Source organism: Arachis duranensis, chromosome 4 (genome assembly GCF_000817695.3).
Source record: "Arachis duranensis cultivar V14167 chromosome 4, aradu.V14167.gnm2.J7QH, whole genome shotgun sequence".
Lineage (NCBI taxonomy): Eukaryota > Viridiplantae > Streptophyta > Magnoliopsida > Fabales > Fabaceae > Arachis > Arachis duranensis.
The window spans coordinates 4,471,384-4,495,013 of NC_029775.3; positions in this window are offsets into that span (position 1 = coordinate 4,471,384).

The window sequence follows — 23,630 nt, forward strand, 5'->3', positions numbered from 1 at the left end:
AACAAACAATAATCAACAATCAAGCAGCAACATCCATCAATCAACAACAAACAGTTCAATTAATTAAGATTAGTAGTTTTCTCTATATGGCATTATATGATTTATGCAGCAATATTCATTAACAATCAAGAATTATCAAACACAATAAGTTCAAATCTACTAACCTAAATCGAACCTATCTTAACAATCTAAATCCACTAAAACTAGTAAATTAAATGTAACTAAATTAAACTGACTAACTAAAATAGTTTGTGTATAAAAAACTTAAAATAGTCCTCACACCAAAGTTCTATTAGGCCAAATCGTCATTCGTACAATGAGAGGTGGTGAAGAGGCATATGGATGGAATCTGTGAGAGAATTCTGGCACCACGGTGTTTGTTGCTGGAGGCGGCGTCGTCGAGATAGTATGCTATTGAGCGGATGGATGTGACTTTACCAGAGAAGTTGGAATAGAGGGGGATGACTGAGAAGTCCTAGGAGTACCAGTAGAATCCCTCTTTCTATCGCGACCACGAGGTCGATTCATGAAACCTCTACCTCTCGTCATGTTTGCAAATAGCATATTAATTAACACTAGTCACAAAAATAATGTTATAGCAAAGATAAAAAATAAACACTTTAATTCACATAAATAAGCAAATACAACACAAATTCTGTGTATATATATTATTTTAAAAAAAATTTGACATAACCTCTCCTAAAGTTGGACATATATTCATCTTTATGATTTTAATAAATCCAACCAACCTCAAACATAAATTAAAACTTAAAAACAACTACAACATATCTAAAATAACTTAATTATTTAACGAATTAATTGAGTTCCTAATTACTTAGGTGTTTTAATTTATTCATCATGAAACCAATAGTTTAATCAACACCACCTCAAAACATGTTTTATTTGGAATCAGAACAAATCAGAATCAAATAACGAACATAAAATTATAATAACAAATCAGAACCAAAATTATAGTAACAAATCAAAACAAATCAAAACCAAAATAACGAATACAAAATTATAATAACAAAGCAGAACAAATTAGAACCAAAATTATAATAATCATACCTTATTCCTATTTTAGAAAAAGAGAAGTTTAGAAGTATTACCTGAAGAAGAGCACCAGTGCCGAGAAGAAGAGGGCGGCAGCAGCAGCGACAGATAATTCAAATGAAGGGAAGAGGGTTTATGATTCAAATTTAGGACACAATTATCGTTGGATTTATTGGTGATAAAATTCAACGGTAGCATGTTGGGGATTACCAAAATGCAGTGTTCCACTAAGTGAATTTTCCATTGGCTTTTTTTCGCCAGTAAACCTGACCCTAAATCTGTGCCTATTTTTTCTGTTTTTCTTCCAATTATTACCGATGAATTTATCGTCGAAAACAGGAATTCCCTAGTAATATTTTCACATGACGAATTTAACGACTGAACCGTCGGTAAGACGCCTCTATTCTGTGACGCTAAATTTGACGGTATTTAGCATTTTTTGTAGTGGTATTATTTTTATTTTAAATTTTTTATTTTATTTTATTTTATTTTTGGTTTAAAATTAAAAATTTTTCAAAAATAATCTTCTTCTATAATATTTTTTTAATTAGTGACAAAAAATCGTAATTATAATAATAGTTTTAGTTATTTGACAGCAAAAATAATAAAAAAAATAAGAGAAAAAAATAATAATAAAAGAAGAAAAAAAAATTTTGAAATAACATATTTTAATTGATTAGAGAACTAAAATAAGATGAACTATGAGATTTTAGATAAAAATAAAAAATTTTAAAATAATATTTTATCTTTTATATGTATTCAGTGTTTATGTAACAAATATAAAAAAGATAGATATTTAATTATATTGAAATAAAGATGAAAAGAGATACAATCAAATTAAAATATGCTATTTCAATATGTATTTAACAGAATTTAATTTTCGTACCGTATTAGAAAATCAATACTACCATCCAACTATCGTGTTATCAGTTATCACGTTATTTAAAAAGTTATTTAAACATATAAATTATATAAAAAAATCTTTTCAGCATCAAAACTACACTCTAAAAAACAAAATGATTACATTAAAAAATGGAAATCCATATTTTTGTATTCAATATGTATGTTTTAAAATTCTGTCTTATTGTATTTCTCGTTCGTAATGCAATTTAAGGAACACATTTGTTTTTGTCTGTAATTGAATTAACTTTTTATCAGCTTTTAAATTAATATGCCGATTTTTTTTGTAAACTTGATTTTTTTTGGTCAACTTAAGTACACTTTATTCAAAATGAATTTTTTGGTGAACACCAGTGTCCACTTTCTTTGGGCCCAATTCATTTTAAGCAACAACCAACCTTGGATTCCCATGATTTTCATTGTTCAGCATTTGATCCTATTTCACGACCAAACATAAATCCATCAAGTCCAAGCTCGCTAGTGACAAAGATTTAATTGCATTTTGTTTTGTTTTGCTTTCTGGCCCAATGATAAATATATCCTTACCTCCAAATTACATACCCATTATCATGACCAAAAAAAAAAAGGTTACATACCCATTATTCAACAATCAACATACCAAACCAGATCTATTTTGGAACTCAACAGACCAGCAATTTGTAGAAAAGAAGAACGAGAAAAATAAAACAGCACACTTGATCAGATGGAGACCTCCATCGGAAGATTGGTTAAAGGCTAATGTGGATGCTGCTTTCAGGAAGGAGGATGGAAAAGGAGCAATATCCGTGGTCATTAGGAACAATAATGAAAAAATTGTGTTGGGCTTCTCTAGAAAAATTAACACACATTTAAGTATAACAGTTGAAGCTATAGCTATTAGGCAACCCCTTATTATTATTGATAATTTGGATTTGGGAAAAACATTAATTGAATTAGACAGTTTAAAACTAATCCAAACCATAAAATCAAATACTTTCATTGGAGAAATTGAAGCAATATTACAGGATATTAGAGAGCTAATAAAAAGATTACCAAATTGTGGTCTAACCTGGACACCCAAAGAAGGGAACCTACTTGCTCACACAGTTGCTAAAATGGCAGCATCAGATTGCCTTCGCCAGAACTGGAGTATACAACCACCACTGGAGATGCGGCGTACTATCAACATGGAGGCTCAACGCTGACAACAACTCTTGGAAAAGGAAAATCAATAAAAAAGTTAGGAACATAATAATTCAGAAAGTTCAACAACTGAGAACAACAGTAATTACTACATGCTGTTCAGAAAATTCAGAAAACTCAACATAAAACAAAGTCAATATCAAGATCTGGGATTTAAGGAGAACCAATAGGAGTAAATTCGACTTGAGAAAGCACAAGGCTTCCACGATCTTATTTAAAGAAATTGGAGATGAAGAAATGATGGAAGTGAATTTTCAGTGACAACAACAATTTGTAATGAAACAAGACATGCAATCAAATTAATATAACAAACCTTATTTTAAAGGGAGCGGACTTGATACAGGAAATGAGTATCGGAGCAAATAGGCTGCAAACCGGAAAGCACTGTATCATCAAAATTGCAAATTCAGAGAGGAAGAGGAAGCTTCCATGTTTGTGAACCCTCGGCGTCGAAGCTTCATTCGGAGTGCAGGCAGCAGAGGAGACCCAAGCAAAAGTACCAGTCACAATTCATATCAATATGGTTGCGGGAGAGAACAACAACATTCCAATGGCTTCAACATTCTAATTGTTTGAAGGAAAGAGTATACCTGCGATGGTAAATTAGAGCACAAAGCAAGGAAAGGATAGAAAGATTCAAAATTGAATGAATTAGGAAATTAGGTTGGGCTGAGATTTGGTTTGGGTAGCTTGGGCCTTAATGGCCAATGTCCAAAAAAAAAAAAACAATCAACATACAATTCAAAAAAGCAGAATAAATGACTCTCAATATGGAGATCAAAATCTCTCGCTAGGAGAGTTGATAGAAAATTTGGTTCTTTGAAACTCAGGGAAGTTATCTCTTCTCTGAGATTTACCACCTACATTCAGCTAAATTTTGTATACATACCATCCACACCATCACAACCTACAACTACAACCAACATTATAAAATAAGTAAAACTAAGTTCCAGTTGAGAAAGCACTTGAACATGGAGAAGGAGGGAAAAAAACCATGCATATCATATCAATTCAAATTCAATCGAATGATGTGTTTTAACTATTAGTAGCAAGAAAAAGAAGGAATATAGGAAGAACTGTCTCATTCTAGTAGGGAAGATAATGACAGAGAAGGAAATGAACTTCAAGACATGCAAACAAGTCATAATGGGAATGTGGGATAACCCGGAAGGAGTAGCTGTTGATGAAGTAGACATAAATAGAATGCTGTTCAGCTTTAAAGACAAAAGAAGAGGATTGCAAGTGCTCAGAGGTGGACCATGGTGCATTAAAGGTTTCCTTTTGAACCTAAAGCTGTGGAGTAATTCAAAAACCATTCATGAAGTGAAACATGATCATATGGAGTTTTGGGTTCAAGCTCATGGAGTTTCTTTGGAGCATCTAAATAGAGATGTAGCTAAATTGATTAGAAATGAAATGGAGAATCTTATTGAGGTGGAAGATGCAAAAGTGAATAATGTCATAGTTAGATCCTTTTTGAGGATGACAGTGGCAGTTAATGTAATCAAACTATTGCCTACTAGATTTTGGCTTGATAGAGAAGAATTGCCACAGGTTTGGATCCATTTCAAGTATGAGAGATTATTAGAATGCTATTATCTCAACTGTGGGAGAATTAGCCATAGAAGGAAGGAGTGCAAAGAGGAAAGGGCAATGGCCATATGGAACCTAAAGGCGCCCAAACACTTGCCAGGCATGGGTGTTATTCAAGCAAAACCAATTAGTTTTAGTGGGGGAAGAGATGATGATGAATATGGCAGAGAAAAAAGTGGCGCGTGAAAACCAATCCATGAGCAGCGAGTTGGGGGAGCAAACGGACCTAATAGGAAGTAGAGTAGGTACTCACATAGGGTTGTACCAGCAGGTAAAAGGAAGAAAACATGCAACAGTGAGAGAAGTAGCTATAGAAATGGCAGAAGGATCAAGGGAGAAAGGTGACAAAATCCCAGAAAATAAGAATCTAGAAGCTGCTAATTCTGAAGAGAAGGATCTAGAGGTGGATAGGATAGTAAGGGGCATGAATCTGAAGGTTATAAACCTAGAAGCCAATATCAAAATGGGCCAAGGCCACAAAGGCCCAAGGTTGGAGGATGAAGAAGTCAATAGTGAGAAAAGTAGGCCCACTTTTACACAAGAACCCAAAAGAATGACCATAGAGAAGGCTTCAAGTAGCAAGCCAAAGGGGGCGAAATACAAACAAAGACTTCTTAATCAAGGACTGGACAAAAAGAAGGCTAGAAAAAAACCTTTACTGGAAGGATGGAAGGAGCACAGTCAAGAAAAAGGAACAATAGCCATTGAAAAAGTCTAAGATTGAAGTATAGTGTAAGAGAAAGGTTCATGCAGATGACTAATTTGGGAGAACTGTATTTTATGAAAATTCCCAATGACGAAGAAATTGAAAAGGAAAAGCAGGCTGAGAGTAGAGTACCTGCATATCAAGAAATTGAACTTATTCAACAGATAAACCACATTATGAGATTGAAAAGAAAGAGGGAGGGGATGAGAATAGTAGTGATGAGGTTAATATGTTAGCAATGGTGGATATTGAATTCTATAACCAAGCAATGAAAAGGAGCAAAATATTGGAAAATCCAAGCATGGCAGTGGAGAGAATTGGGATAAGGTACATGATTGGGGCTGACAACAGACAATTTAAGGCTGAGTAGGCAGGCCATATCATGTCCCACCCGCAACCATAAGTTGTCTAAATTGGATCTGTCGTGGGATGGCGGCCCTAGCAATAGTTTCAAAGCTCCATAATCTATGTAAACAATTCAAGCCCGCCATAGTCTTTCTAATAGAAACTAGAGCTAAGCGTGAATATATAGAAAAAATTAAGAGGAAGTTTTGTTTTGATGGATCTTTTCATATAGAATTCCGGAGACAGTCCGGCGGTCTATGTCTTTTGTGGAATACTAATCTGAAAATTAATGTTTATATGTAGAACGATAACATTATTAAAGCTAACGTTGAAGATAAAAAAATAATAAATAGATAGGAAATTTTATTTATGGCCAACCTAAATATTAATAGAGGAAGAAACTTTGGGCAGAGCTTATAACAAATAAAGACAACAACCTGATTCCACAAATTTTCATTGGTGATTTTAATGATATCCTTTATCAAGATGAGAAGTGGGGGGTCCATCCTAAACCAGAAAACCAAATGGAAGAATTCAGACAATTTGTGAATTGCAATAAGTTGATGGATTTGTATTTAAAAGGGGGGAGATTTATGTGGGTCAGTAACCCTAGAAATGGATTCATAACTAAAAAAAATTAGACAAAGCTTTAACTAACTGGGAATGTCGGAAATATATCAAAATGCAACCTTAACATCCAGACCAGCAATTAGCTCAGATCATTGCCCAATAGTTTTGGTTTCGGAACCAAAAAAAACAAGTGTGCTAAAGAGTTAAAAAACGAGGCTTTTTGGGAGGATCATGAGAAATGTGTGAACATCACTAAAAGAGGATGGAATAAAGAACCAATAGAGATAGAAAAACTAAGCGACAAAATTCAGAAACTCCAAGCATCTGGATTATCGGAGAGCAACAGGAACAAATTAATGTAGCATAGGCCAAGATTAAAATATTGTGGAAGCAAAAAGAAAATTTTTGGGGGCAAAGAGCTAGATTGAAGTGGATTAAATGGAGAGACAAAAATATAGTATTTCTTCATGCAATTATAATACAAAAGAGAGATCGAAATAGGATTGAGAAATTTAAAGCTTGTAGAGCATCACTTTAGAGACTTATTCACAGCCTCAAAAACCACAAATGTGGAGCAATGCAAAAGAAAGATTCCTAAGAGAGTAACAGATGAAATGAATGAGAGGCCTTCCGAAAGAGTTACAGAAGAGGAAGTTAGGAGAGCAGTTTTCAGCATGAAAGGTCTCAAAGCTCCTGAACCGGATGGACTTAATAGATTGTTTTATCAAAAACACCGCGAAGATATTAAGGGGGAGATATTGGAAGTGGTCAATGATATTTTTAGCAACAATGAGCTACCTCCGGAAATAAGTGAGACCATAATTGTATTAATATCAAAAGTGAAACCGTCAGAATGCTTGAACCAGCTCAGACCAATTAGTTGCTGCAACTTCATCTATAAAATTTTCAAAAATTTTGGTGTTGAGATTAAGAAAAGTGCTTGACAAGGTGGTTTCTCCTACACAAAGTGCTTTTGTTAGCAGAAGATTGATTCAAGATAATATTATCATAGTTCAAGAAGCCTTTCATAGTTTGAAAAAGAGAGATGGGATGGGAGAAAAAAGTTTGGATATAAAATTAGACATGAGTAAGGCTTATGAGAGGATGGAATGGAATTTCATCGAAAAGGACCTAGAGGCATTTGAATTTCAAAACGATTGGATCGAGCTGGTTATGAAGTGTGTTAGAGGGACAATATACAGATTTAAAGTCAATGGAGTGCTATCAAATAGGATAGTACCCCAAAGAGGTTTGAAACAAGGTGACCCTTTGTCAACATATCTGTTTATAATTGTTGCAGAATTTTTCTCTATATTAATACAGGAAGTAAAGGAGAAAGGAACCATCAAAGGATTTAGAATCAGCCCTAATGCGCCAACCATATCCCATTTCCTATTTGCAGATGGCTGCATAATTCTTGGAAAAGAAAGTAAAGAAAAAGTCTACCATATCATCATCATCCTAAATGAATATATAGAAGCATTAGGACAACGAGTCAACTTGGATAATTTGGTATAATTTTTGGGAATTAGGTTTCCATCAAAACAAGATGCGATATTGAAGAGATACTAGGCATGGAGGCTTGGGATTATCCTCGGAAGTATTTAGGGTTCAAAAAATAAAGCTTTGACAGGGATTGAAGAAAAAGTAATGAACAAATTAGAAGGGTAGAAGGAGAAGCTTCTAAATCAGGCCGAAGAAGAAGTATTGATCAAGGCAATTGTCCAAGCGATACCCACCTATGATATGAATGTGGTGCTGTTTCCAATTTTTTTTTTGTCAAAGATTGAGTGGTAAGGTGACTAAGTTCGGGTAGGCGTCTTCAGGAAAGGATCGGGGAATACACTGGAAAAAGTGGGAGTCAATAGCTATGGGCAAAAATGATGGAGTACTAGGATTCAAAGATTTTTACACACAAAATTTGGCTCATCTAGCAAAACAGACATGGAGATTGTTACAAAATCCGAATGCTTTTTGAGTGAAATCCCTCAAAGCTATATATTTTTCAAATTGCTCTCTTTGGGAAGCCAAAAACCATAAGAAAGCATCATGGTGAGGGCGAAGTCTATTAAACGGGAGGAATTTTCTAATGAGAAACTGTAGATGGTTGGTGGGAAATTGAAGGAACATAAGAGTGTGGAATGATCGATTTTAGGAGAAAAAAACTGCTAGGCAATAGAGACCATACAATTGAACATGTGTCTGACTTAATTAGCTGGGATACGATAAAAATTGATAAAATCTTTTTGCAGGAAGTAAGAGACAAAATCATTAAAACTCCCCTAAGCCTAATCAACAGAGAGGACTCAATAGTTTGGCGTTATAGAGTAGATGGACAGTATTTAATTAAGACTGGCTATTATCTGACTAAGAAAGAGATGATGGAATCACAAACCAATTCGGCATCCACAAGTACGAATTTGAAGGAGCTATGGAAGGAAATAGGGAGAGTCCAAGCGCCTCAGAAAATTAAATTATTTTTATGAAAAGTGGCTCAGTATATCATTCTAGTAAACTTGAATCTATACAAAAGGAAGATTGTGATATAACCAACTTGCAGATTTGTAAATCAGAAATTGAAAGTACAAAACATGCCATTTTACTATGTCCATGGACAAGAGCAATATGGTTTGGAGCACAAAGTCAATTACTACCTACTGCTAAATCAGTAACTTCCTTCGGAAGATGGTTACAAGAATGCATTAAGAAGATTAGAGCGAATGTCAAAGAGGATCAAGAAGAATTAATATGTAAGGTGATGTTCTAGTTTGGGAAGTGTGAAAATCAAGGAACCTTGTAATTTATTAAAGATAAGAAGTCAATCCAACAACAACAATTAAAAGAGCAGCAATATTGGAAAAGGAATACAGATAATCTATTCAGGATTAACAAATAACTTCACAACATAGAGCAAATGTTAAAAAAGACAAATTACCTGGAATCCTCCTCCTCAACCATGGATGAAAGCCAATGTTGACGCGTCCTATAAAACAACCACTGGAGAGGGAGCTGTTGCAGTTGTTGTAAGGGATGGAGACGGCAAGCTGATGGTAGGTTCAACATTAAGAATTATAGCCGCTTCAAGTTTGGTAGCTGAAGCCACAGCGGTTAGGGAAGCAATTATTCTAATTAAAAATCTAGGAATGAATAAAATATTAATCGAGTTAGTTAACTTACAAGTAGTACAGGCACTAAAGGTGGGAAGCAGAGTGGCAGACATTGATCCCATCCTCATGGATATCTCCAAATGAAGGGAGAGGATGGTGACATCGGGTTCACTTGGATACCGAGAGGGAGCAATTAGCTGGCACATAAAATAGCTGGGATGGAGCTAGAGGGTAGGCTAAATCGTTCATGGAGCTGGAGTCTCTTGACGGAAATCATCAGAGAGTTGCATAAGGATAGAAGCTGAATTGAACAGAAAAGGAGGTGCAGAGAGGCAAAAAAAAGAAAACATTGCTGCAACAAAAGGGCAGAATCATCTTCAACAAACTCCGGAAAAAAGCTATTCCGATCATTAACTTCGAGCAACGACGATGATGGTTACCAAGCAACGACGGTCGGAGTATTAACTCCAGGGACGACAGATGTATTAGAGGTAGCATCGGAGACGAGTTCAGCAGCGACATCGTGACATCACCGAGAAACCGCGTCCTACCACTGATTGGCGAAGGTGAAGACCAACGATGAAGACAACAGCTGATGGTGATAGGAAGCGGGCCACACAAGGAGGAGACGAGGAGGCAACAAGTGTCACGAGTATTGGTCTCCTCCTTTGAAGAACAGCAACAGCAGCCATGGAGAGTGAAGGAGAGCTGTGATTTTTTTTCAAATTCATTAGGTTGGATTGCGGGTTCTGTCAGTTTGAGCCTGGTTTTGGGGCCTGAACCTGTGAAAAAAAAAAGGCACAATAAATGGCATCGATTTGAATAAAAGGTCAACTATCACCCAAATCGAAGGCAAAATTATACAAAATTATTTAATAATGTCTCGATTTGTGCGTGTCATCCACATGTATGGTGCTGATGACCTGGTGGGACTCGCCCTCGGCAACCACCAGTGCAAAAGAAACATGACCTGATTCAAAGAAACAAGAAAAAAGTGAAGAAAGATGAAAAAAGTTTCTCAGAAAGCTAACTCTTGGTACCCAAGGAGGAAGAGTGAATGCATGGAGATATCATAGTGGAAAACACTAAACATATAATCAGATCATTTACCCAAACAATGAAGAATAAACCTAGAAACTATCAAGAAAAAAAGAAAGAACAGACTTTGAAAAAGGAAATAGAAGAAGAAGATGAGGCAGCGAAAGTATACTAGGAAATGATAGAGGAGACAGAAGCTAAAATCAAAGTGGAAGAAGTTAGAAATGGTCTCTTCAATATTATCATAAGTGAATCTGCTGAGAGAAAATTGTGGAGGACATGGTAGAATACCCTAATCATCAAACTCCTTGGTCGAAGAGTGGGGTATGCAGCCATGAAAAGGATGTTAGAAGTAATGTGGGAATAAAGAGGATGCATAGATGTCATTGACATAGGGCAAGATTTCTATCTTGTTAAAATTTTTTCCAATGAGGATTTTGATTTTGCTTTGTTGAAAGGACCATGGAAACCATATGATCATTATTTAATAATCAGGTTATGGGAACTAAACTTCAACCCCCAAATAGCTAGTATTGATAAAATCACAGCATGGATCATAAGGAAGATAGGAAATGTCATTGGAAGAATAGTGAAAGTAGACAACAACATAGTTAATTTGTGTAGAGGCAAATTCGCTAGATTGTGCGTTGAAGTGGACCTCACAAAACTTTTAATAGAAAGATACTTTATTAACAGAAGAGAATATCATGTGGAGCATGAGAAAATTCATCAAATCTATTTTTCTTGTGAAAGGATAGATCATGATAAAAAAAAAAATTGTTCGCATAAATAGGAGCAAAACATAACGGAAGAGCCAATGGCACAAAATAAAGAACAGAATGAAAACACCAATAGAGCTTTGACTAGTGAACAAGTACAAGGAGAAGCAAGAAGACAAGACAAAGGAAAGCAAATTACCTACGCAGGCCAAGATGATTATGGGGAATGAATGATCGCACAAAGGCCAAAAGGAGAAAAGATAGGCCAAAAAGAGAATGACTCAAGTAATGATATAGAACCTAGCAAAGGCAAGGAAAGAAGCAACAAAGTTGAATAAAAATCAAGATTTAGTGTGTTAGCCATAGAAGAATCCACATAGGAAGAAGCTCAAGAGCACATGGAGGAAGCCATCAGGAAAGAAGAAAGGAATGAGATTGCAAATAAAACTAGACTCGGAGGGAGAATAGTGACCTATTAACAAGGAAGAGCTAAAAGAAAAGGAATTTGAGAAAGAAACCAAAGAAGAAGTTAATACATCAACCATAAATATATCAGCACAAAATATGAGCAACCTAAGGAAAGAAAAATAAAAAGAAATAGTTTCTGAAATAGTGAAAAGAACAGCTCATCATGAGAAAAACTGGGTTGAGAAGATGGAAGCTATCTCTACAAATATAGAGGAGCGCATAGAACCTTCAAACCAAGATCAACCCACAGAAAAAAAATTACCTGGTCCATAATTTACCAAAGTTCTGCCTATGAAAACAAAGGAAGGCAATAAAGAAGAGGATATGAGTTTTTTAAAGGAAATAGATTTTACTATCCCGAATTGTAATGCCTTTATGGACACTGAAATAAAAATAAATTTAATTTTTTCTAACCTTTTTTCTTTTGTTTTTTTAGTGATTATTTTAGTTTTTTTTTTGTTTACATTTTTTTATGTTTACTCTTTAATGATTTGCATCACTTAGAATGTTAAGGAAGCAACTAACAGAATTTTTAGGAGAATTTTTAAAGGCATGATGAGACAATATAAATCAGAGATAACTATCCTCTTGAAAACAAAATGCAGTGCATAGAATGTTAAAAGAGTTATTCAACAATTAGGTTTTACCAACCATATCATAGAGGAAACACAGGAGTTTGCAGGGAGTATATGGATATGTTGGAATAAAAATGACATCAACATCAACCCCATAGAATCCTAACCCCAATTCAGTCATATTAAAATTCAAGAGAGTGGTCATAAAGAATGGTTCTTCACCACTGTTTATGCAAACTCTCGTTATCAAACTAGAAGAAGTCTTTGGCCCACTCTTTTAAAATAGTTAAATCGGTTAATAAGAATTGGTTGATTGCAGGTAATAGTGTCAATTTAGCCCAAACCTTAGGACTACCCCTCAACCCTCCAAAATAATTCTAGTCCATAACCCTAAAACTTATAAAATTATATTTTGTAAGCCCAGCTCTAATTAAGCCCTCTCAATAAAAATCAAAATAGAACTAGTCCTACAAACCCTAAAAGCCCCAAATCTGATCCCCTCCCAATACTCCCCTTCTCTTTTCGTGCTCATGTATTTCGACACGAGGAACCATTACTGTGCTTTATGCATACCTATATACATACCTTTGCTTAGCTAGTCACGGAATAGGAGCATTTTTTTATTTTTTATTATTTTTATTTAATGTCTCCAATTAAAACAAATGTCAGAAATTTATTTAATAATTTTTAATATTCTAATATAGATTTATCCATTTCAAAAATTAAGCTGTCACTTTATTCTTAATTAATTCAATTTAAAAGACAATAATGGTACGATCTCTTTTATTTATTTTAATCTAAACTTTAAAATTGTTTGACTATTTAATTAGTCCGATATTAGTAGGACTGACTAACTTAATTTGACTCATTGTCGTCTTCAAAAAGAGAATTACCTGTTGATTATTGTAGTCTACAATATTTATGAATATCATAATTTTTAAAATTTATGAAGAAAGAGTATAAATAATGTTTATGAAATAAATAAAAGAAACTCTACCTTAATATTCTATATAAAGAGGGAAAAAGGTAATATTTTAATATTTTATTTGCCAAAAAAAAAGCATTTTAATTGCTATTTATTAAAACACGTGATGGTTTGATATTCTTTTGATTGTTGGGTATAATGGCAGAAATAAAGGGCTTGAAATGGACTTGCACAAAGATGATCATATTATGTATATGTGTTTCTTTTGAATTGAAAGTGATAAATAATAAGTTAAAAGTAAAGGCAAGTATGTGTGTGAGTACAGTTTTGTGGCTCTCTCTAATTGGTGAAATTTATAAAGAAGAAGTGTCAACAGAAATAATGTATTTTCTTTAATATTTATGATTTTAGATGATAAATTTTTGTGTCAATTTTATTTTAGTTTTTTAGAGACATTATTAATAGTAGATACTAAAAAGTAAGGAGAAGAGTGATGAGATAGTAAATGTCATATTTGATTTCTTGATGTATATAGTTATAAGTTGGATTTAATATGATCAATGCACATTATTAACATTTATTTTTCAATTTCTTTATTTTCTACGCATAAAAATGATTAATGACTTTTAATAAGTTTTATGTATGTTGTTGAGATAGAGAATGTAAAAAAAAAAAAGAGGATTAGGTGGCCCGTGGGTTGGCCCTAGGCTTTTGGTCCACGAAGACTTTTGGCTTTGAGGGCTTTTTAAAAATTTGATCCTATTAGTTATATGGCTTTTTATTCTTGTGGCCCTATAAAGTAAGGTCAAAACCTATAAGGTCAAACATATTGACACCATTAATTACAGGAGACTTCAATGAAATAAAAGACAACACATAAAAAAAAGGAAGTTGCAATTGACCTCCGAACTTGTAACTTATTTGCGAATTGGAGTAACAATTGTGGTTTGATAAATCTTTTTTTTTTTGGTTCGATATTTACCTGGAGAGGCCTCCAATAAGAGGGCCAGGACAAAGTCTTTAAAAGATTAGATAGAGCTTTTACTAATGTTAGCTGGAGAAATAGATTTCATAGAGCAATGATTAGGGTCTTAACTAGAATAAAATCTGATCATCACCCACTTTTAATCAATACAGAAAAAATGATGAAGGAAGAAAAAAAATAGATCTTTTAGGTTAGAGGCTATATGGATCACGCATCCTGATTTTTAGAGTCTCGTCAAGATTAGTTGGAGTAATCACAACTAGCTCACTAGTGCCTTGGAAACTTTTAAAAAGGATTTGATAGAATGGAATAAAAATTGCTTTGATAACATCTTTAAAGCCAAAAAAAGAATTCAAAATAAGTTAGATGGTATCCAAAGAAGTAATGCCTATGGAAGAAATCCTTTTTTGGATGAGCTAGAACAAAATCTCAATAAAGAGTTGAATGAGATCTTAGATAAAGAAAAAACATTTTGGCTATAAAAATCAAGAGAAAAGTGGATCATTGAAGGGGACAGAAACACTAAATTTTATCATACCAAGACGATAATCAAAAGAGGAAAAAACAGAATAGTCAAGCTAAAAAGTGCTAATGGAGAGTGGATTGAGGAAGAAGAAGAACTCAAAGCACATATCACCAGTTACTTCAAGAATTTGTACCAACAAGAAGTATCAATTGTTCCTTTTGTTCTTTGCTATTATTTCCTACCTAATTTTCGTTCATCTATATGCAGAAATTTAATTGATATTCCTAATGAGGTAGAAATTAAAAAGACCTTATTTAACATAAGTTCTTAAAGGAGCCTGAAATTGATGGGTTTTCCTATTCTAATTTACAAAAATAACTAGGAAACTATGAAAAACAAGGTGGTGCGAGTTTATCCAAAGCTGCTGGAATGATCCAAGACTCATAAAAGAAGCAAACAACACTCTCATTGCCCTTGTTCCAAAGCTTAACAACCCGGAGCTCATTACCTAGTTCAGGCCTATAGCTCTATACAACGTTAGTTATAAGATTCTTACCAAGATCTTAGTTGAATGGATCAAGCCGCATCTCAATGAAAGAATAGCTGTCCACCAGTCCAGTTTTATTCCAAAGAATAAGATTCAAGATAATATCATCATAGCTAAAGAATTCATTCACTTTATGAAAAAAATGAAGAAAAAAAAGTACTTTATGGCATTAAAGCTTAACTTTGAAAAGGCCTATGATAGGTTGAGTTAGGAGTTTATCAAAACCAGGCTGATGGAGTTTAAACTTTCAGAAAAATTGATCAGCATCATTACGCATTGTATCAGCTCTGCTTCTTATAACATCTTATGAAATGACAACAAAATGAAAGATTTTATCCCTAAAAGAGGAGTGAGACAAGATGACCATATATCCCCTTACATATTTGTTATATGTATGGACAAATTATCTCATTTTATTGAAAAAATGGTTCAACAAGAGGATTGGAAGCCAATAACTGTGAAAAAGATAAGACCCCAAATATTCCACCTTATTTTCGCAGATGATGTTTTGTTATTCGATGAAGCCACACAGACCCAAATGACAAGAATTAAAGAGGCTCTACATAAGTTTTGCAAAACTTTAGATTTAAAAATTAGTGCGAAAAAGTCTTTCATAGTTTTTTTTCAAAAATATGCTAGAAAAGATAAAAAAAAATATTAGAGACTGCAAAATTTAAGAAGGAAAGGACTTGGATAGATATTTGGGAGCTATCATAATGAATAATAGATGAGGCAAAGAAAAATTTAAAGATGTTGCAGGAAAAATTAATAGTAAACTACAAGGCTGGAAGAGTAAGTGCCTCTTCCTTGTAGGGAGGCTGCCCCTAGTCCAAGTCACCATCAGTCCAGCCTTAAACAATCACATGCAACATGATAGAGTGCAAAGGATATTTGTCGAGAAATTGAGAAGCTTTAAAGAAGGTTCATATGGAAAAAAGAGGCCAATCAAAAGAAAATGCATTTGATCAACTCGAAACCACTTTGCCTTCTGAAACATGAAGGGAGAATGGAATTTAAAAAGCGTTCAGAGATGAACGACACTTTCCTAATTAAAATTCTATGGAAAATGGAACAAGAACCTAACAATCTATGGGTAAAGGTCCTAAAACATAAATACTGTAGAGGAAACCAAATTGGTAGTAGCATAACTGTAAGGAACTCAGACTCAAATCTTTGGAAGGAATTTGTCAAATTATGGCCTATTTTCTAGGAGAATTCAGCACAATTTATAGAAAACAGAAAGGTAACAAACTTTTGGAATGACTATTGGGTGAATGGAAAAGGAATACTTAGAGACTAAGTCTTGAACCAGAATGACAACTACAGTAAAGTGAAAGATTAGATCAACACCTCAGGAGAATGGAACATAGAATAGCTCAAAGTCAGTCTACCTAATATAACTATCCATAAAATTTTAGCTACGCTCTCCTCATTTGATGGCGATAATGATAAAAGAGGCTGGAAGCATACAGAAGATAGGGTGTTTTCAATTGCATCAATATACAAAGGCTTAAACAAATCGTCCAAGCCGAATATAACTATATAAAGCCTAATTTAGGACTAGAGAGGTCTGCAGAGAGCGGAAGTCTTGATGTGGACCATAATACACAGAAGAATTTTAGCTAATGAAAGGAAGGCTAAAATTTTCGGCTGGAACGGAGACTGTAACTACTGCCAAGGAACCCAGAAAAGTTGTTTGCATGTTTTTAGGGATTTCCTGAGAACTTCTACGAGTTGGGTCTAATTTTTAGAGATACTTAAATTACAAACATTTTTTAATTTTGAATGAAAATATTGTGTGAAGGCTAACCTAACTCAACAATTAGAGAAGAACAGAGATATGAAATGGAAGGACTTATTCATTGTTACTTGCTGGAGACTATGGTATTGGAGAAACAAAGAAGCTCATAAAGATAACTACAGAAGACCAAATCAATCATACGCAGAAATCAGAAATCAAATTCAGGAAATTAAACAAGCTATATAAAGGAGTTACCTGATAAAAAGCACAAGAGTGAGGCAGGAGATCAACGTCAAGTGGGAACCACCGGCGAATGGGTGGATGAAACTCAATTTAGACGAGGTGGCGCAAGGAAATCTTAGTAGAGAGGGGTACGATGGTTTGCTGAGAAACAAAGAAGGAAGATGGGTGTTTCACGTATAACATCAGAATCTGCACAGCATATATGGAGGAGCTATGGTAGGGGTGCACAAGACCCGGTCCGGCCCGAAGACCCGGTGATTTCGGGGCTAATTTGGCCCGGCTTTGTTATGGCCCGATCAGACCCGAGGTTTCAATAGATGGCCCCGGTTATTTATTAAATCGGGTTCGGGCCAAGCTTTGAGTCACCCGGTCCCGGCCCGTTGGACCCGTGCGTGCAGTAAGAAAAAATAAAAAATATGCACTATGTTTTATTGTTTCTTGGCTTTGTGTTTAATGTCCACAATTTCCTTGTCAAAAAAAAATGTCCACAATTTCATTCTTCATGACTCATGCTTTACATTTCACAGCCCAATAGCCTACAATATTCATGGGTTAGGGCACACTGCACAGCATACAACACACTTTCTCAGTCTCTCTCACTCAAACTCGTTTTTCACTTCCCCTGAGGCGTAGCGCCGTAGCCCCAAGCCCTCAACGGCCAACGAAGAGCTTCCTCTTTCTCCACCAAGTCTGATCAACCACCACAACTACTGACCATCAAACACTGCGCGCACTAGTAACTCACCTTTAATCATCTCTCAGAGACTTAGAGTTTTCATCAACGCAGTGTTCATCGCAAGACGCAGAGCAGGTAATTTGTTTTTGCTAAAAATCATTGATTTTCATTTTTTCTTGCAACTACTGGCCTATTGAATGCTAATTATTTCACCTATTTTGTTTGTTTTATTAATTTTTGGAAAGAACTAATGAAATCGTTGATATTTTTCTTGCTATAATTGGTTTAATTTTGAGAAAAACTAACAAAATTGATATTTTTGTGTTCAATTTTCTAGTTTGTATTTTGAATACTTCAATGATGAGAGTTACAGGTTAGATGAAAGGAGGAAGAAGTTATTGATTAGAGATAGGAATTAACAATTGAGAGGAATTGGGAGCAGGAACAATAATTTGCAATTATAATTATTGGCTGCCTTAGCAAATTCTTGGAAGTAGGAAGTAGGAACAATAATTTTAGTTTTATAATTTGCACCGCTAATAACTTTAATTGATCTCTTCCACTTAAAATTTTATTGTTATTTAAAAATTGAATTTCCTGGTTTGTGCACTACTGTACTTTATGTTATTATGTAATAATACTTTGGTTTGATCTCCTGCTAATAATGCTTTGGTGAGTATTGAGTAATGCTACCTTCAATTATTATCTATGGCTCTATGCCTTAATTCACTTATGTTTTACAATAATAAGAATGAGACCGAGATACTTATGAATCTTTCTTATTTGTTTTGTTTTTCTTTTTTGATAGTAAATTAAACATTTAATTCTTTTTGCATTTATTATTGTTAAATGATGAGACTGAACAGTGAACACTTGTTTAAGCATGCTCAGTTTTATTTAGATATATTGAATTTATGATAAGTTGTTTAAGTATATTTAGTTTTTTTTAGATATATTTTTATATGAATCTTTTTATGTTTAGATAAACACAAATGGGAGGAGGAGATCCTAGTTCTATTGCAGTCCAAAGTAATGAGGACAATAAAGCTATGGATATAGAGCATGAGGTTGTTGCTGTCGAAGGACAGCAGGCTAATGAGGGACAGCAAGCTAATGAGGGACAGCAGGCTACTCGCGAGGGAAAAAAGTCTTATGTTTGGACACATTTTAAACAACTTCCATTTAGCGAGACCAATGGAGAGCACAAGGCCAAATGTAATCACTGTCGAAAAGTATATCTATGTCATCCAACTAGACATGGCACAAATTCTTTGAATAAACACATGAAAATTTTTCACAAGTGGATATTTTCAAAAACAGGCAAAAATGGGACACTTTATGGTTATATGCCTAAGGTTGGTGAAGAAGGTGAAGCCGGTAAAACTTTCAAAGTCAATGGCTATACCTTGGAAGATTGTAGGAAGGCAATGGCTGAGTTTATTATCCTTGATGAACACCCTTTTAAAGTGGTCGAAGGGATTGGGTTTCGCAAAATGATTAATCGATTTGAGCTAAGATTCACTGTACCATCCAGGATGACAATGTCAAGAGATTGCTTTCAACTTTATTTAGATGAGAAGAAAAAACTTAAAGCTTGGTTGGCAAAGTCATGTGCTCGAGTTTGTTTGACATCAGATTGTTGGACATCAAATCAAAATTTTAGCTACATGAGCCTAACTGCACATTTCGTTGATGACGAATGGAAGCTACAAAAGAGAATTCTCAACTTTTGCTTGATTGAGAACCACAAGGGAGAAACAATAGGGAGAGAAATTGAGACATGTTTGAGAGAGTGGGGAATTGAAAAGGTCTTCACAATCACATTAGACAATGCATCTTCAAATGATGGCGCTATCACTTACCTTCAAAGAAAATTAGCTGCAAGGGTGGATTGGTGTGCGGAGAAAAATATTTGCAAATGAGGTGTTGTGCTCATATTCTCAACTTGATAGTGAATGAAGGAATTAAAGAGCAACATGCCTCCATTGAAAGCATTCGGAATGCTGTTAGGTATGTTAGATCTTCTCCCCAAAGAATTAAAAAATTTAAAGAATGCATTGAGACTGAGTTGATAGAGTCTAAAAGTCTTGTTTGTTTAGATGTTCCAACTAGATGGAATTTCACCTATCTAATGTTAGAACATGCTGAAAATTTTGAAAAAGCTTTTGATAGACTTTATGATCAAGAAACTGATTTTTTTAGATGGTTTGGAGAGGATAGTGGGGGTAAAAATAAAGTTGGTCCACCTACGGCACTTGATTGGCAATATGTTAGGCTATTCATTGATTTTTTGAGAATCTTCTATGAGATTACTTTGTGTTTCTCATCTTCTTTACATGTTACTTCAAACAAATGCTTTCATGAAATTGCTTCTATAAATTCTCAACTAACATCTTGGAGCCACAACAATTCTGAACTATTGGGAACTATGGCATGCTCTATGAAGGCTAAATACGATAAATATTGGGGACCAGTTGACAAGTTTAATCCTTTGATACTTGTTGCCGTTGTTTTAGATCCTCGATACAAACTTGATTATCTTTTTTGGTGTTTGGAGGATGTATATGATAAGGAAGTGGCTACTAGTATGACTAGTTTTGTGAAATTTACATTGGAGACATTGTACAAATTTTATTCAAAGAAAATTGTAGATGATAAAGTTTTTGATGATGGTGTCAGTTCCTCTAGAGCTGTTTTGGATGATAAAGACAATAGTCAGTCTAGTGCTAGGTGTGTTGCTGCAAATAGAGTGAATTTGTGGAAAAAACAAAAAAAATAAAAAGCTAATGCAGATAGCAAATCTGATGTTGAGAAATATTTGGCCGAAGATCCTATGGACGTCGAAGATGAGAATTTTGATATATTGGCTTGGTGGAAATTAAATGGATCAAAATATAGAATTCTTTCTCCCATAGCCCGTGATGTCTTTGGTATTCCAGTTTCAACTGTTGCATCTGAATCATGCTTTAGTACCGGTGGGCGTGTGGTTGATCTTTATCGTAGCTCTTTGTCACCAAAAATGGCAGAAGTTTTAATCTGCACTCAAAGTTGGTTGTATCCTTCTAAGCAGATATTTGAAGAACTTGAGTTTGATCAATTTGACAGTAGTGACAAGATTGTTAATGGTATATTTACTTTATGATGTCTTTACTTTTCTTATTATTTAATTTAATTCATATGATAATCTTAAGAGACTAATTTTTATGTTTTGCAGATGTTACTAACACATCCACACAACAAGAATCAAGTTCACAACCTTGAGAGCAAGCTACGAATCAAATGCATTTTATTCTGTAGTTGTTTGCTACTTAATAGTTTGTTGTTATTGGTTGGTATGACACTATAAATTATTATTATTATGTTAATCTTGCGTTGGTTGTTAACTTTGTTTTAATTGTCTTTTAAACTTTGAATGTTTAGTGTGTAATTGACATAATTATTATTATTAGATTCTAAATTATTATTATTAGATTCTAAATTATTATTATGTGAATGTTACAATGTTATGGAATAATTATTTTCCAAAATTTAGAAGTTTAAAAGATGTAGAATCTAATTTTTGGTGATATCGTGATAAAGTTGATCAAGATCTGGGCTTCACCCGGTCTAGACTCGGCTTAAGTGTGGCCCGAAAGTAACACGATTTCATCAGATCTAGGGTCGGGTAAGGGTCTCATAAACAGACCCGGTCATTATTTAGGGTCGGGTTCGGGTCACGGCGAACCCGGCTTCACCCGGCCCCATGTGCACCCCTAAGCTATGGGGAGTTGCGGAGAGTCTCAAGATGGCATGGACTATGGGCATAAGGAAAGTTGTGGTAGAATATAATGTAACTTAATGACTATAAGAAAGTTCCTGAACAATAATAAAAATATAAAAAATCACCCCAATTCTCTAGTTAGAAATATTTTTGCACTAAAAGGAATGATTAGAGAATTTTTTTTGTTCATATTTATAAAGAAGCAAATAGAAGTGTTGATTTTTTTTGTGAAAAAACGTTTATAATTAGAAGAAGATTTTTTGTTTTGGGACATACCTCCCCCAAATTTAGTTACTATCCTTAATGAGAATCATAAATGGACCTCCTTATCCCGTATTATTTGTATTTAGTTCGTGTTTATTTTTAGACATTTTTAGCCTCGTTTTAATATAAAAAAAAATAATAATACCTAAAAAAATCAGCGTTCAAAATATGTGAAAATACATTATAAAATAAAACAAAAAAATTATCAAAGATACAAACAAATACATACATGTGATAAGAAAAAACACTAAATCGATATTCTTTCAAATTTTAAACGTAATAAAAACTACCATGAAATTACTTCTATAAAAAATGTAAATTGAGACACATAAATAAATATATATTTAACACACTTCTCATGCAAAAACTTTATTTTAGATTTTCATAATTTTTTTTGCATAGAATTTTTACTTTTTATTTTTGAAAAATAATAAAAATCAAGGATCAACATTTTTAATTTATTTTGGCCAGTATTTTTGGCTAGCAGTCTTAATATCTTTAGTTCATCAGTCTAATATTATATTTTAGTTAATACTTTTATATATTGCGTCAAAAATAATAAATTATACTAACTCTTTAACATTGGTCAAAATCGAATTTTACACTTTTTTTATTGTAGTTTAATACTATATTTAAAAAAGATTTTTGAACAAAATTATTGCTTCTATAACAAAGTTATAGGTGTAATCATGTAGCTCTCTTTCTTTCTTGTAGTAAGTAGTAACACTCCAATAATGTAATATCCAATTCATGTATATCTACGAAGTACGGATATTCTTTTGAATTGTTATGTTTGTGTGTCGGATACATTTTAAACATGATATTTATTAATATTTGTCCAATATATGTGTCTGTTGTGTCCAACCGTGTCTTAATAAAAAATAAAAAATAATTTTTTGAACATATTTAGATACACCTAAATACTATCATGTGTCAGCATGTCCAACATTATTCTTAACATGTATTATTAAAATGAGTTTAAAAATAATATATATTATTTTTTATTAAAACAAAAAATATTTTAAATACTTTTATATAATTAAAAGAAGACATTAAACACAGTTAAAAATTTATTTTATATTTTAATAACAATAAAATATCAAAAATTTCTTATAATTTATCTAAAAAACTTTATATTCTATATATATGCTGTATTTCCGTATTTTATAAGATTAAAATTTGTGTGTCAATATGTCTCATATCGTATTCCATATCTGTATCAGTATTCGTGCATCATAGATGTATATATATAGATTATTAAAAAATGAATTTGGATCCTCTAAAGTTTGAATTTTACTTTAGAGAGTAAAGTGTGATTTCTAATTATTGATTTTATAGGTGGGACTAAGAATAAATATGAAAGAGAAACTATTCAAGGGTAGAAGATCACACTTTACTTTCTAAAGTGAAATTCAAACTTTAGAGAATCCAAATTCTTAAAAAAATAGCTTGTGTCTACTTTGTAAAAAAAAAATAGGAAATATTAACTAGATTCATGAACACATCTAACAATAGGGTAGTATTAATTTTACTAATTAGTAATAGTACATCTTTAAGATGATTGATTGATTAGAACATATGTATTATGTTGGGGACAATATTCACAATAATTAAAGTTGAATAACTAAGTAGTTCTGCCCGCCATAACTATCCAATTAAAGCTACGATTTGATATGCCCCGGGGACCTTTCAGTGAAAATTTGATTTAGTAATATATATTATTTTTGTGATTTTTTTTTATAAATTTAATTATTCTGTCAGTTCGGT